Source organism: Medicago truncatula, chromosome 1 (genome assembly GCF_003473485.1).
Source record: "Medicago truncatula cultivar Jemalong A17 chromosome 1, MtrunA17r5.0-ANR, whole genome shotgun sequence".
NCBI lineage: Eukaryota > Viridiplantae > Streptophyta > Magnoliopsida > Fabales > Fabaceae > Medicago > Medicago truncatula.
In genome coordinates, this window is record NC_053042.1 from 3446153 (window position 1) to 3457970 (window position 11818).

Consider the following 11818-nt stretch of genomic DNA (forward strand, 5'->3'; position numbering starts at 1 on the left):
GTTGTAGTCGTTTTATGATGATATTCCCCCATTTTGTATTGTGTTCAGGTTCAATGAATTTTAAACGTTTTAAAAGTTTCCTTTGATTGTAGTTACAATTTTGGAACGTTTTATGACTATAAATAGTCTTGCACCCTTCACTATTTTCATTTATTCCATTTTTTTTTCTTCTTCTTAGTTTTCATTTGAGAGTGATTTATGATATGCTGACCATTCATGCCATCCCAAAAATGGTTTCGCAATACAATGGTAAGCATTGACCAAAAAAAAAAAAGTTAGTATCAATCATTATTTGTTTGCTAGGTTTTAGATTGTATAATCCAAAAATCTTCAAAAATAAAAGAGTTCGGATTATACAATTCAAACAGGGTATTTTTGAAATTTAATTAGGGCACATGATGAGAAGATAGTAGTTGGGAAAAAAAAATATTGAATTCAACAAGACGCATTAGTCCAAATTGAAGCCATGATGGACAAAAAATAGGTCAAGCCCAAAAGAAGAAAATAAGTATAAGAATTCTGCTCTTCTTCCAACAAGTTTTGCTCCCACCCAACCAAAATGACCAAAATACCGCTGCGTGAGTTAACTAAGGCAGGATTACCTGCCTTAGTTAACTCACGCCCAGTATGTGCAACATGCCAGAACAGGCAGAAACCTCTATTTTCTCTAATTTTTTCAATCCTTCATTCATTCATACATTCATTCAGTCAATTGCATACATTTTTCATCATTCATTCAAGCATTCACTCATAAATAAATTACGAAAAATAACGGATAATGTCATAGTAATGCCAAAAAGCGCAAATGTAATAGGATTACATCTAAATCCGACAAAATGTCATGAAAAAAAACTATAAATATACAAAAGTCATAATGCCAAAACCCTACTCTTGTGGACTCTTACTACTCCTCCGCGAAGTCGGCATCTGCATCATGCGAAGAACCTCATCTGGATTACCAAACACATCAGGATGCCCCATTGCACTGTCCACTTTGGCTCTAATGTTGTTGATTATCTAGTATGGGTCTCGATTATGTCTGGCCCATTGCTGCTCAACAATAACCACATAGTAGGGAAGGACAAGACGAGGAGGGGAAATAGTTGGGTAGTCAGGAATGGCCGCAGGGGGGTTCACAATAGGATGTGCTACTCTACATAACCATCTCATGTACCTCTTAGAATGTCTCCACGGCTCGTCATCCAGAACTAGATCACCCTCTCCTGCTGGCTGAGGACATGTAGAGAAAACTCCATGAAGGTCATAGCCACCTCCTCTGGCACAAGAGGCCCAATATCTGTAGGAGCTCTGGGACCAGTCTGGACATACATGTATTGCCTAAGAACCCGCTCTGGCAAGTGACGGACCATCCTGTCTCTACCGGCCATGATCCATCCGGAGTACCAAAATATGTCCTGAAAGGGCGCCATGTCTCGTCGTCTCTCGTACGGCCTCCAAATGACATGAGAATGCTCCAATGAATCATTGGCATCACTGTGGTGTCCAGGATCAGAAAAGCCACTGGGAGGTTTCCATTGATCCACAAGCGGGGCAAGAGCAAGGTCGCACTCATCATTATGATTCCTCGGAATGAGGTTTCTGAAGCGCGCCAAAACCCATCCCTGCAAACACAAAGAAACAAAATTATATTAGCACATGTATTATACAAACAACTATACATTAACGATCCACTAAGTAAAAAAAAATAAGAAAAACAATTATTACCACAAGCAAGGTCATGTAACCACCAAATGGAGCTCACAGATGAGTCATAGGCAAGAGATAGTTGCTCATATAGGAAAGCAAATCTCATCCCGCCCCATGACCAGATGCCCAACTCGTCCATATCTTTTAGCGCAAGCAGCCACAACAGATTAACGGTTTTGCTGTTCTTGCCGGGAAAAAAAAGTGCAGCCAAGCAAGAACAACAAAAACGCCTTAATGCAGGCGATCCTAACTTCAGTCTACTCTGCATGCTCCTCCTTTGTGTAAGGCTCAATCAAATGATTACACCTATGCAAGAGCTCCTCGTAACGCCTCTTCAGTTTAGTGAAACTAACATGAGCACTACCTTGTTTTGCCACCTCTTTAGCAGCATCCTTCACTGTAAAATATAGGTCCTCTTGCATGATATGTATCCCCTCGTCACGAGTTAGCTCTCTATCATGAAGGAGCCTTCCAGTGATGGGGATGCTTAGAAGACACGCCACATCATCTAGTGTGATGGTCATCTCCCCAACAGGTAGATGGAAGTTGTTGGTCTCCTCATGCCATCTATCTGACAAGGTCCAAACGAACCCGTGAGAGATGGAAGTTACTGATACTCCTCATAATGAGGCTGATGTTGATGATGCATCGGGTCCACTACCTGTGAGCCATCCGCCTGTGATGATGAACTAACCCCTAGCCTCATGCCCCCACCTCTTCGTCGACTAGGCTGAGGAGGACGGTTTGCGACCCTTTCGGCCCGTGCACTCCCAGTAGCAGACTCCCTATTTCCCCTCATTCTGTCATGCTTCGGCCTCTAAGACATAGTTACACAACATTTCAAAGAGCAAAAAATCAACGATGTATTTCATACGGACTTTGTGTCATTTCTAACAATTCAACAACGACACTTAAATTTTGGGAGTGTTATTTCAGTCCGTAAACTACCATATTGCAGTCAAACATACTATAATCAACATTAACAAACCATATTCTAACTAATTTCATCATTAGTAATCCAAAAAACAAAAAAAGTTCATTGAGATATTTTACCAAACACATAGAGTGTAATTTTCAAACAACTAAGAAATCTAACAATTTCTAAAGGCTTAATAGCAGTTTTAGCCCCCTAACTTTTCCAAAGTTGCGATTTTGGCCCCCTAAGAAAAAAAACTACAAAACCGCCCCCTAAGTTTTGCATTTGTGGCAGTTTTGGCCCCCAAGGCCAATTTTGACTCGGTCTACGCTGACGTGACGCCCTAAGTGAGGTGTCATATGTTATTTTTTATTTTATCTTTTTACCAAAAATTGGCCTTGGAGGGCCAAAACTGCTAAAGTTGCAAAACTTAGGGGACGGTTTTGTAGTTTTTTTCCTAGGGGGCCAAAATCACAACTTTGGGAAAGTTAGGGGGCTAAAACTGCTATTAAGCCATTCCTAAACCCTAAACTACAATTCCTAACTTAATTCATCACTAATAATCTTAAAAACTAACATGCAAGCCAAAATTCTAAAAACCTAAAAATGTCTAATTTTTTGAAAAAATCAAAAATTTCAACAAAAAAAAAAAACAATGAAGTAGAATAAGCAACACTTACTTGTTGATTTGGTTGAAGTTGGTGAAATTCGCAAAAATTGGGAGAAAAAGTCATAGTTTGAAGTTTTGCAAATGAATGGTTGTGTTTTCTATTTTGCTGCATTATACACTTAAGTCACGTCGCGTGAGTTAACTCACGCAGCGTGACTTAAGTTACGCAGAGGCATACTAGGTGTGTGAGTTAACTCACGCAGGATTATAATGGTCAATTCAGTTGGGCGGGAGCGTTTTGTGTTGGCTAAAGAGCAGATTTCTAAGTACTAGACTAGATAGATAGGATAAAATTTCTGACACACGACAGTGCTCCTGATTTTCTCTATGTTCCAAGACAAGACAAGTACAACCACATCAATTCAGATCTCTCACAATGCCATTACGAGAAACAAACAGCGGAAGAAATATTTGTCGAAAATGCACTTGACTTATGTGGAGAAACAGTGGGCATAAACTCAATAATGTTTTATGTTTGTCGTAACATTCACTCTCAAAAGATGCAGAGGTGGATAGAATTAGTTGCTTACCAAGTCATCTAATATACGGGATTTTCAATTACTTGAAAATTAAGGAAATAGTACAAACAAGTGTTTTATCCAGCATGGAGGAATAAATGCTACACAAACACCAAATCTTATGCTTGGTAGACAATGTGTCTCTCAAGCTTCCCAAGGCCCTTCGGTTATCGAGAGCAAGTTTTTGAGAATTATCGATCATGTACTTTTACTTCATTCTGGGCCAATTGAAAGTTTCATGTTCACCGACAATGGACAAACACTCATTCATGTGAATGCTCTGGCCGATATTGATCGATGGATTCTTCACCTATCCTGAAAGTCTATAAAAGAGATTTATCTGAGCGTTTGGATAGAGGAATGTTATAAGATAACATGGTGCTTATTCTCTTGTCAAAGTTTACGTCATTTAAGCTTATATTGTTGTCGACTTAAACCTCCAACAATATTTGAAGGCTTCAAGAATTTGAAAAGTCTTAGTCTTGAAGTGGTTACAATGGCTCAAGAATAAAGATGCATTCAAAAACATGATATCTGGCTGCCCTCTACTTGAAGATTTGGCATTGTTGGAAGTTGATGGTTTCACACAAATTAATGCTCACGCACCAAATCTGAAGGTTTTTAAAATTGGTGGTAAATTTGAGGATATTAACTTTGGAAACAATTTCCAATTAACTAATGTATTTGTTGATTTAAATATTTATTTGAGCTCTGAAATCAATCAAAGAAGATTGCACGGACGCTCTAGCAATTTGCTCAAATTTTTCGTTCATCGACCTCACATGCAGAGCCTAGAGATTGGTAATTATTTTTTAAAGGTATAATGCACATACATCTGAATGCGGAACTTAACTGTAGGAGTGACTAACCTAATTCTTGTTTAATCCCTACTCCCGGCCCCTACAGATATAATATGAATCTCTTGATTTGTAAAGTATCAAAAACAATATATACTCATTTAGTGACGCCCTCCTGTTTTGCTTCAGTATTTGGCTGCAGGTGATGTATCAGTAAAGCTTCCTACACCTTGTATCGATCTAAGTTATCTTTCCTTATGTATAAACTTCAATGTCTTGAAGGAAATTTCGGCTGCCCTTTGCTTGCTCAGAAGCTCCCCTAACCTTAAAAAATTGGAAATATTTGTGAGTACTTATTTAGTTTGGCTTTGCTTTGCTTTACTTTACTTTCTGACTTGTGATAGTATTTGCGCATCATGTTTTTGTTTTTCCGAAAAGTTATTAAGTTCTGGAATTTGCAAACCGTTTTTGCTTTAAGTATATGTCTTTGTGTTCATAAAAAACAAACTTATGTTTTTTTTTTTTAGGGAAAAACAAATTTATGTTAAATTCGAAATTGAGTTATTATTTTTATTAATAAAGAACTTGAAATTAAATTCTGAGACTTGGAAATGTGAGTTAAAGCTGCTAACAAAAATTATGAATCAGTTGCAATTTAAATAGAGTTAGTTTGCAATATAGATAGAGTTAGTTAATTTATCAATGCAGGAGAGTCTTATAAATAGGATACTAGTTTACTTCATTTTTCATCTTTTATTAATCAATTCTGTTACCTTCAGAGTTTTAGTATACTTTATATTTCTCTTAAGCATGCTATCTTTCTCCTGTGATCCATGAATTTGTGACAATTGCATGTAGGCACGGTTTGAGGAGCTGAGTGTCATTTTAACTCCCACATTCTATTGTTGGGAAGTTATCTTTTCAAGGCCAGTCAATCCCATTCGAGTGCGACATGTGACAATAGATGACATCTCTGGTATCAAATCGGAATTAGATTTTATTCGGTTTCTACTTCTCTATTCTCCTATGCTAGAAAAGATGATTGTGAAGCATGTTGTAGACGTCCAGCCAAAGTTGATGACAGAACTAATTCGCTTCAAGAGAGCGTCGGGAGAAGCTGAAGTTATTTACCTTAAAAAAGACTCTTCATGATGTTTTTTATTCTCCTCAAATAATGTTATGCATTATGATTTCTAAGGTTATCATGGCTAAAGCAAACTTTTTAATAAAGTAGCAGATTATGTTATTTCCAATTGCATGTTCACTTGCAGCAGCAACAGGTCTCTTTTCCTTGTGTTCATGTGTCCTTAATCACTGTTTCTTATACATTTTGTCCATGTTTTTGTTTCCAGTTTCCTTTGACTTTAATTTATCATCACAAATTGTATCTACTTTGATTTTATTCTGCATCGGTTGCTATTCCTTGTCAATTTGTTCCATTGTTTCGATTGAAAATTCATGCAAATTGATTATTTGGGAATTGTTGATTGAGTTTACACCATTCACTTTGCATGAATTTTTCATGCAATTAAATCTATCTGGTCCTAAACCAAAGGACTGGAATCTAACTCATAGCTGCCCGAATTGTTGGTTGAACCCTAAACCAAATTGTTGATTGTTAGATTCCTTAACCATTTGGTTTAGGATTCGACCTCTAAACAGTGTAAAAATTCATATGTAGAGAGAAGACCGGACTTACGCAAAAAAATTAAATAAAGGAAAAAACAATATTAATTTGATTTTCTTTTGACACAAGTATTATGTATACTGTTTTCAAAATAAAGATAAAAAAGGAATAAAAATGTTACAACACATTCCATTATCTTCACACAAAAAAAAATGTAGTGTTGTGCTCAAAGTTACATTATATATCGCCAGTCCATAAACTTGTTGGACTCCTCATAAATATCATGATACACTAATATATTGAAGACAATATGATAAACCTCAGCTTTCATTTCAGGCAGCTATGAGATAAACTGACTCTCTAAATCACAATGTATGATTACCTTTTGATATCGAATGACATATAAATCACACCATCCAAAAAACTAAAATTACTGATATCAAAACTACAATGGGTGTTTGATTACAAAAAAAGCTTACAACAACTACATTACATAATGTATACCCTCACTCATCACTCGTTTTGGAGACATTTACATGTAAATACAAACATTGCTCGGCTACCATTTTTGAAACCAAAGCAACATCCGAGGATACTGGTCTGGCTCTACGTTTTGTAGCGATGCTTTACTACAAATATTCAATGATCTAACATAATACCTGAGTTTAAGGCAAAATAAATAACACATGAATAACTAACTGTTAAGACCAAGTCGCATAGAATAACAGAACCATTTTATAACTCATTTTCATACCTATAACACAACTTTGTCACCTATTTCTTAAGCAAAATGATGAAGCTACCTGCCATACACCACAGATGTATGCCAATGCCAACATAAATATTTATAAATTTATAAACTTCAAACCTCTTTTCCTATAAAACAAAATTCAAAAAACTTCTAACCTATTTGGTAAATCTTTTACTCAGTGATACATCTAGTATTGACATAAAACTGTTTCTACAAATGTGTTTCTTGAACTTATTTACATACTTCAAGCATAACTGATGTAGTAATGCGACATGAGCACAATTGCAGGTTGCAGCTTAACTATATTCTACATAGACTATTTGATATCGACACAATATGAGACATACTCTTGTGGGAATTGTGCAGAATGAAACAGCACACACTACCACTAAAACTAAATGGATATTGATACCCTTGTTGCAATATGAAAATGAGATACATGGGTATGCCATGAGGACCAATGATAGAAGTCACAAAAACAGAATGATGAAATATGTGTATTATTCAATGTAAATGATGAGCATAGAAGCTCTACAATTTCAAAGTTAGAGACTCTAATACCAGACAGATATTCTCTCCTAACCACCTCGTTAACAATAATTCTCAATGACCCTTCCCCTCTATCTACTCACAGTATATTCTCATCCTCTAACATACTCTACTAGAATCTAACTCTGTCAGTAACTAACTTCCATTTTCTCCCATATTTACGGCCCCACTTTCTTCTATAATATTCCTAGGTGTCCTATCAAAAACTCAGTCAAAACACCCATTCTAAAAAATCAGGCAGCACACAAAAACAAGCGGTAGACAGGTGACCATATATATATATATATATATATATATATATATATATATATATATATATATATATATATATATATATATATATATATATATATATATATTTCAGGCTTAACTACAGCAAGTAAAAAGAGAAAACCAATAAGGAGAACAAAGGGAAATAAATGAAACCTGAAAAAGAAAAACAGAGGAAGCATTTCATTCTCTTCAATACAATTCCATAAGTTCTTTAATACTTGTTTTGATAAAAGAAGGAAAGTTCTAAGAAAACCACAACCTCTAAATATGACCTTACCAAAAACTCAGTTTATTACAAACACAACAAAATCATTTGATTCCCATATTAATCCATTCCCTCCCGTTCCCGCCTAAAGAAAAAAATCTTTTATGTTATTGTTGCTAAGACAAAAACATAATCAAATAAATAATACTATCCAATACTTCCTCTTTGGTTTCAACAATATCATAAAATCACACATTCCAAATATGTCTTCTACATGATCTATTTTCCACCCTACGCACAAACCAAGCACACCATCTAACATAATTACATGCAATTTCACTTCTAAGTAATGTATAACCTCAATTTAACAACTTAAAATTCTCGCACAACATTACATTCTCCCTCAAAATCCAAGACCAAAACATATAATCGGTATTGTCAATCGCAGATCACACTAAATAACAGTTTGTTCAAATTCTGCTACATCATACAACTATAGCGCCACTATAGCTGCTATGTAATAGCATTTTCTACTAAATTAAGTATCGTAAAACAATACCAATTTTTCAAATTCAACTAAACTACAGTTCTAGAGATGCTATCTGACAACATTAAGCAAATTTCACACTATTTCACACATTTTCCTTTCAAAACAACAATTATATGAATTAAAATTAAAAAATTTACACAAATTGAAATCGTTCTGTTCAGTGAGCCTTTCTCCTCTGTTGCTGTTGTTGCTGAATCTGTTGTTGTAGCGTCTGCTGTTGTGGCTTAGTATCAGTAGACAATCTATAAATCCAATACACCTGAAATTGAAAGAAGATCATGATTTTGATTCCACATTTCAAAAATTAGGTCAGCGATTATTAATCAAAGAAGAAAACAAAAAATTGGGTTAGGGTTTTTACCAAGGCAAGGACATGAAATGCAATCAAAAGAAATACTAACAAAGGAACTGCGTAGAGGAACCATGGACGAGATTGCTCTAGTGAATTCGCCATTGTTAGGGTTTGATTTGAAACGGTGAAGGATTTGCGATACGGCGTCGCTTTGGGTTCAGATGTGGATCATGTGCGTTTATGTGTTTCGTTGCATCGTTCGTTTCGCACACAACCAAGATCTCTCTGTTGCTCGGAACATGGAGTGTTCGGGAATGGGGAAAAAAATTAGTGAGAAATATATAATTAAATTTAAAAAAGTTTAATTGCAATTTTATCCCTTTATTTTAGGCTTAATTGCACTTTTGGACCTCTATCTTTTCAAAAGTTGCGGTTATTGCCCCCTAACTAATTTAAATACAAAACAGCCCCATATGTTTTGATTCTTTGGCAGTTTTGGACCCCCAGTCCATTAATGAGGTGCCACGTGGCCCCTAAATAATACATGTGGCCCATATCTAATAAGTATCCGTTCAAATATTTTTTTAAAGTTAAAAAATTAATTATGATACTTTTTTTAGAGGTGATTCTGATACTTCTTAAGTACACCCTCCGGTCATTAATATAAGCAAAAATTCACTTTTTAGATACATTCAATTAATGATGTATGTGACATATAATAAAGATCACATACATCATCAATTGAATGTATCTAAAAAGTGAATTTTTATTTATATTAGTGACCGGAGGATGTACATATAGATGGAGTATCGATATCCGATACAGATACATCTCCATCTTAGAGTATTCATACGTCATAAATAAAGACACATTATTGATTGTAGCCTCTTTCTAAGTTGGGTCCAACACATAATTAGGCCATAAGAGAAATCTAAAATGAGGTCCTTTTAAGTTAATTGTAATATATTAGTAAAATTAATATATTTTTATTTAAATTTTATTTATTGAACTATTAGAACATTCTCCCTCCATTCTTTTTCTTTTGATGTTTTAGCTCTTGACACAAGTTTTAAGGAGTAATTAAAGTATATAAACGTTTGTGTGTTTTTTACTTAAATGTTTTTATTTATCATTAAATTCACATGTGATAAATCAAAGGTCACAACTACTTTAATAGTTTATTGTGTTTTCCAACAAGGGTAAACTTGAGAAAACAATAATAAATTCACTAAAACATCAAAAGTTTTGAAATAGTTGAGGTTCTAAAACATCAAAAGAAAAAGAATGAAGGGAGTACAAAGAATTCAGGACTCTTAAGAAATATATCATTAGCTTAAGACTCTTAAAAGTCATATCAATTGTGGGAAGCATACCTTGGTCAGCTTGACCGTTTGGGTTGGCCTTTAATTTATATAAGTGTTAGGATCATACTAACACGTGTCTTTTAAGGTACATGTTAAGTTTTCATAAATAATTCTCTCAAAAAAAAAAAAGTTTTCATAAATAATAAATATTTATTAAAAAAAGTAATCATCAAAAGTTTGATAAATAAATTGGCATAATTTCCGATAAATAATTTTCATCTTTGGTACCACCAAATAATATATCACAAGGTAAGCAAAAATATGCAACAACAAACACCTCCTTTATCACACCCACCAGCTCTTCTCGGAGCTTAAGCTAATTAGTGATACCTCAAATTATTTTTGTATCAAAGAGAACCCTTAAAGTGTGAGTTCGGGTATGCTTCATTTAGGCTAAGCTTCGTTTACCCCATTTAGGGTTTGGATGTAAGACATGTGGCAAAAAAAAAATATCTAACGGTTAAGATTTTAAATTAAAAAATAATAAAAGGTTGTTGCGATATGAGAGAAGAAGAGAACATGATTTGTTTGTTATTATTATGTATTTTTATTAAACAAATATTTATTTTTTAATTTAAAATCTCAACCGTTAGATATTTTTTTACCACATATCTTACATCCAAACCCTAAATGGAGTAAATGGAGCTTGGCCTAAATGGAGCATACCCGAACTCTTAAAATGTGGACAACACATTCCGATTCGGACCTGGGAACATATGGAGTCGCCAAAACATAAGAAAACAATAGATGTCAAATGGATATCTATATATCTATCTATCTATATCTATATATAAAAATTTGATGACAATGAAATTCCCCAACTAACCTAAAACCTTATTTTGTCACCTACCAAAACTATAGATAAAATTGTCCAAAAACTCATTTATCCAACCTTGTAGTTATTAACCAATGTATTATTTACAACTTCACTTTATTATTTAAGTTTGACCCAATTAACCATTATGTAAACTAAATTTATTCACTTTCTCCCATTAAAACGTAACCATCTTTGATTATTCTAATTTTGTCTTTTTTAACCATTCAATATCACCTTCAACTAAACTGGGAAGTGGGAACAGATGGTTTGCCAGTTTTCCTGGTTCAGTTCGCGTTCATGGTGGATGGTGGTTCACCTTACTCGTTGTTCTCTAGATATGGAAGTGGTGTTTCGTGATATGCATTTGTCATGTCATTGGGTTTCTCTCTCATTATCATCCCCGTCCTCCATATATGTTTTGCATTCAATCTGGTTTGTGGCTGAATCAACAATTTTGTTATGGGTTTGGTGGTTGTTTCGTCAATCTTAGATCTTTCTAATTAATTATTTTTTTCATTGCTATGTTTGTTCGAAGATGGTGGTGCATTGAAGACGGTATGTGCATGCAAGAAATTTCTTATGTTGGGTTGTGTTTCACTTTCACCGATTCGAGTTTGTTTGGTTTTGAGAATCAAATTGTTGTGACTTTTTTCCTCAAGTTGGTGTGCTTATTGCATGATTATTCTTTGATGGTTCGGATCATCGCGCGTTCACATATTCCTTTTTTTTTACAATTTGGTTTCACAACAACATTTTCGTCTTATGAAAACGCTAGAAAAGTG

At 34.6% G+C, this 11818-nt stretch overlaps 2 long non-coding RNA genes across 2 annotated transcripts; both read right to left on the reverse strand.

Annotated features, from left to right (window-relative positions):
* Window positions 1-6427: 6427 nt before the first annotated feature.
* On the reverse strand, window positions 6428-7799 carry LOC112419489 (uncharacterized). The gene is made up of 2 exons (XR_003009583.2): window positions 6990-7799; window positions 6428-6894 (listed from the first exon to the last, which is right to left on the reverse strand). It is a non-coding gene; the product is annotated as an uncharacterized lncRNA (long non-coding RNA).
* Window positions 7800-8353: 554 nt separating this feature from the next.
* On the reverse strand, window positions 8354-9177 carry LOC11435986 (uncharacterized). The gene is made up of 2 exons (XR_003009582.2): window positions 8925-9177; window positions 8354-8822 (listed from the first exon to the last, which is right to left on the reverse strand). It is a non-coding gene; the product is annotated as an uncharacterized lncRNA (long non-coding RNA).
* Window positions 9178-11818: the final 2641 nt, after the last annotated feature.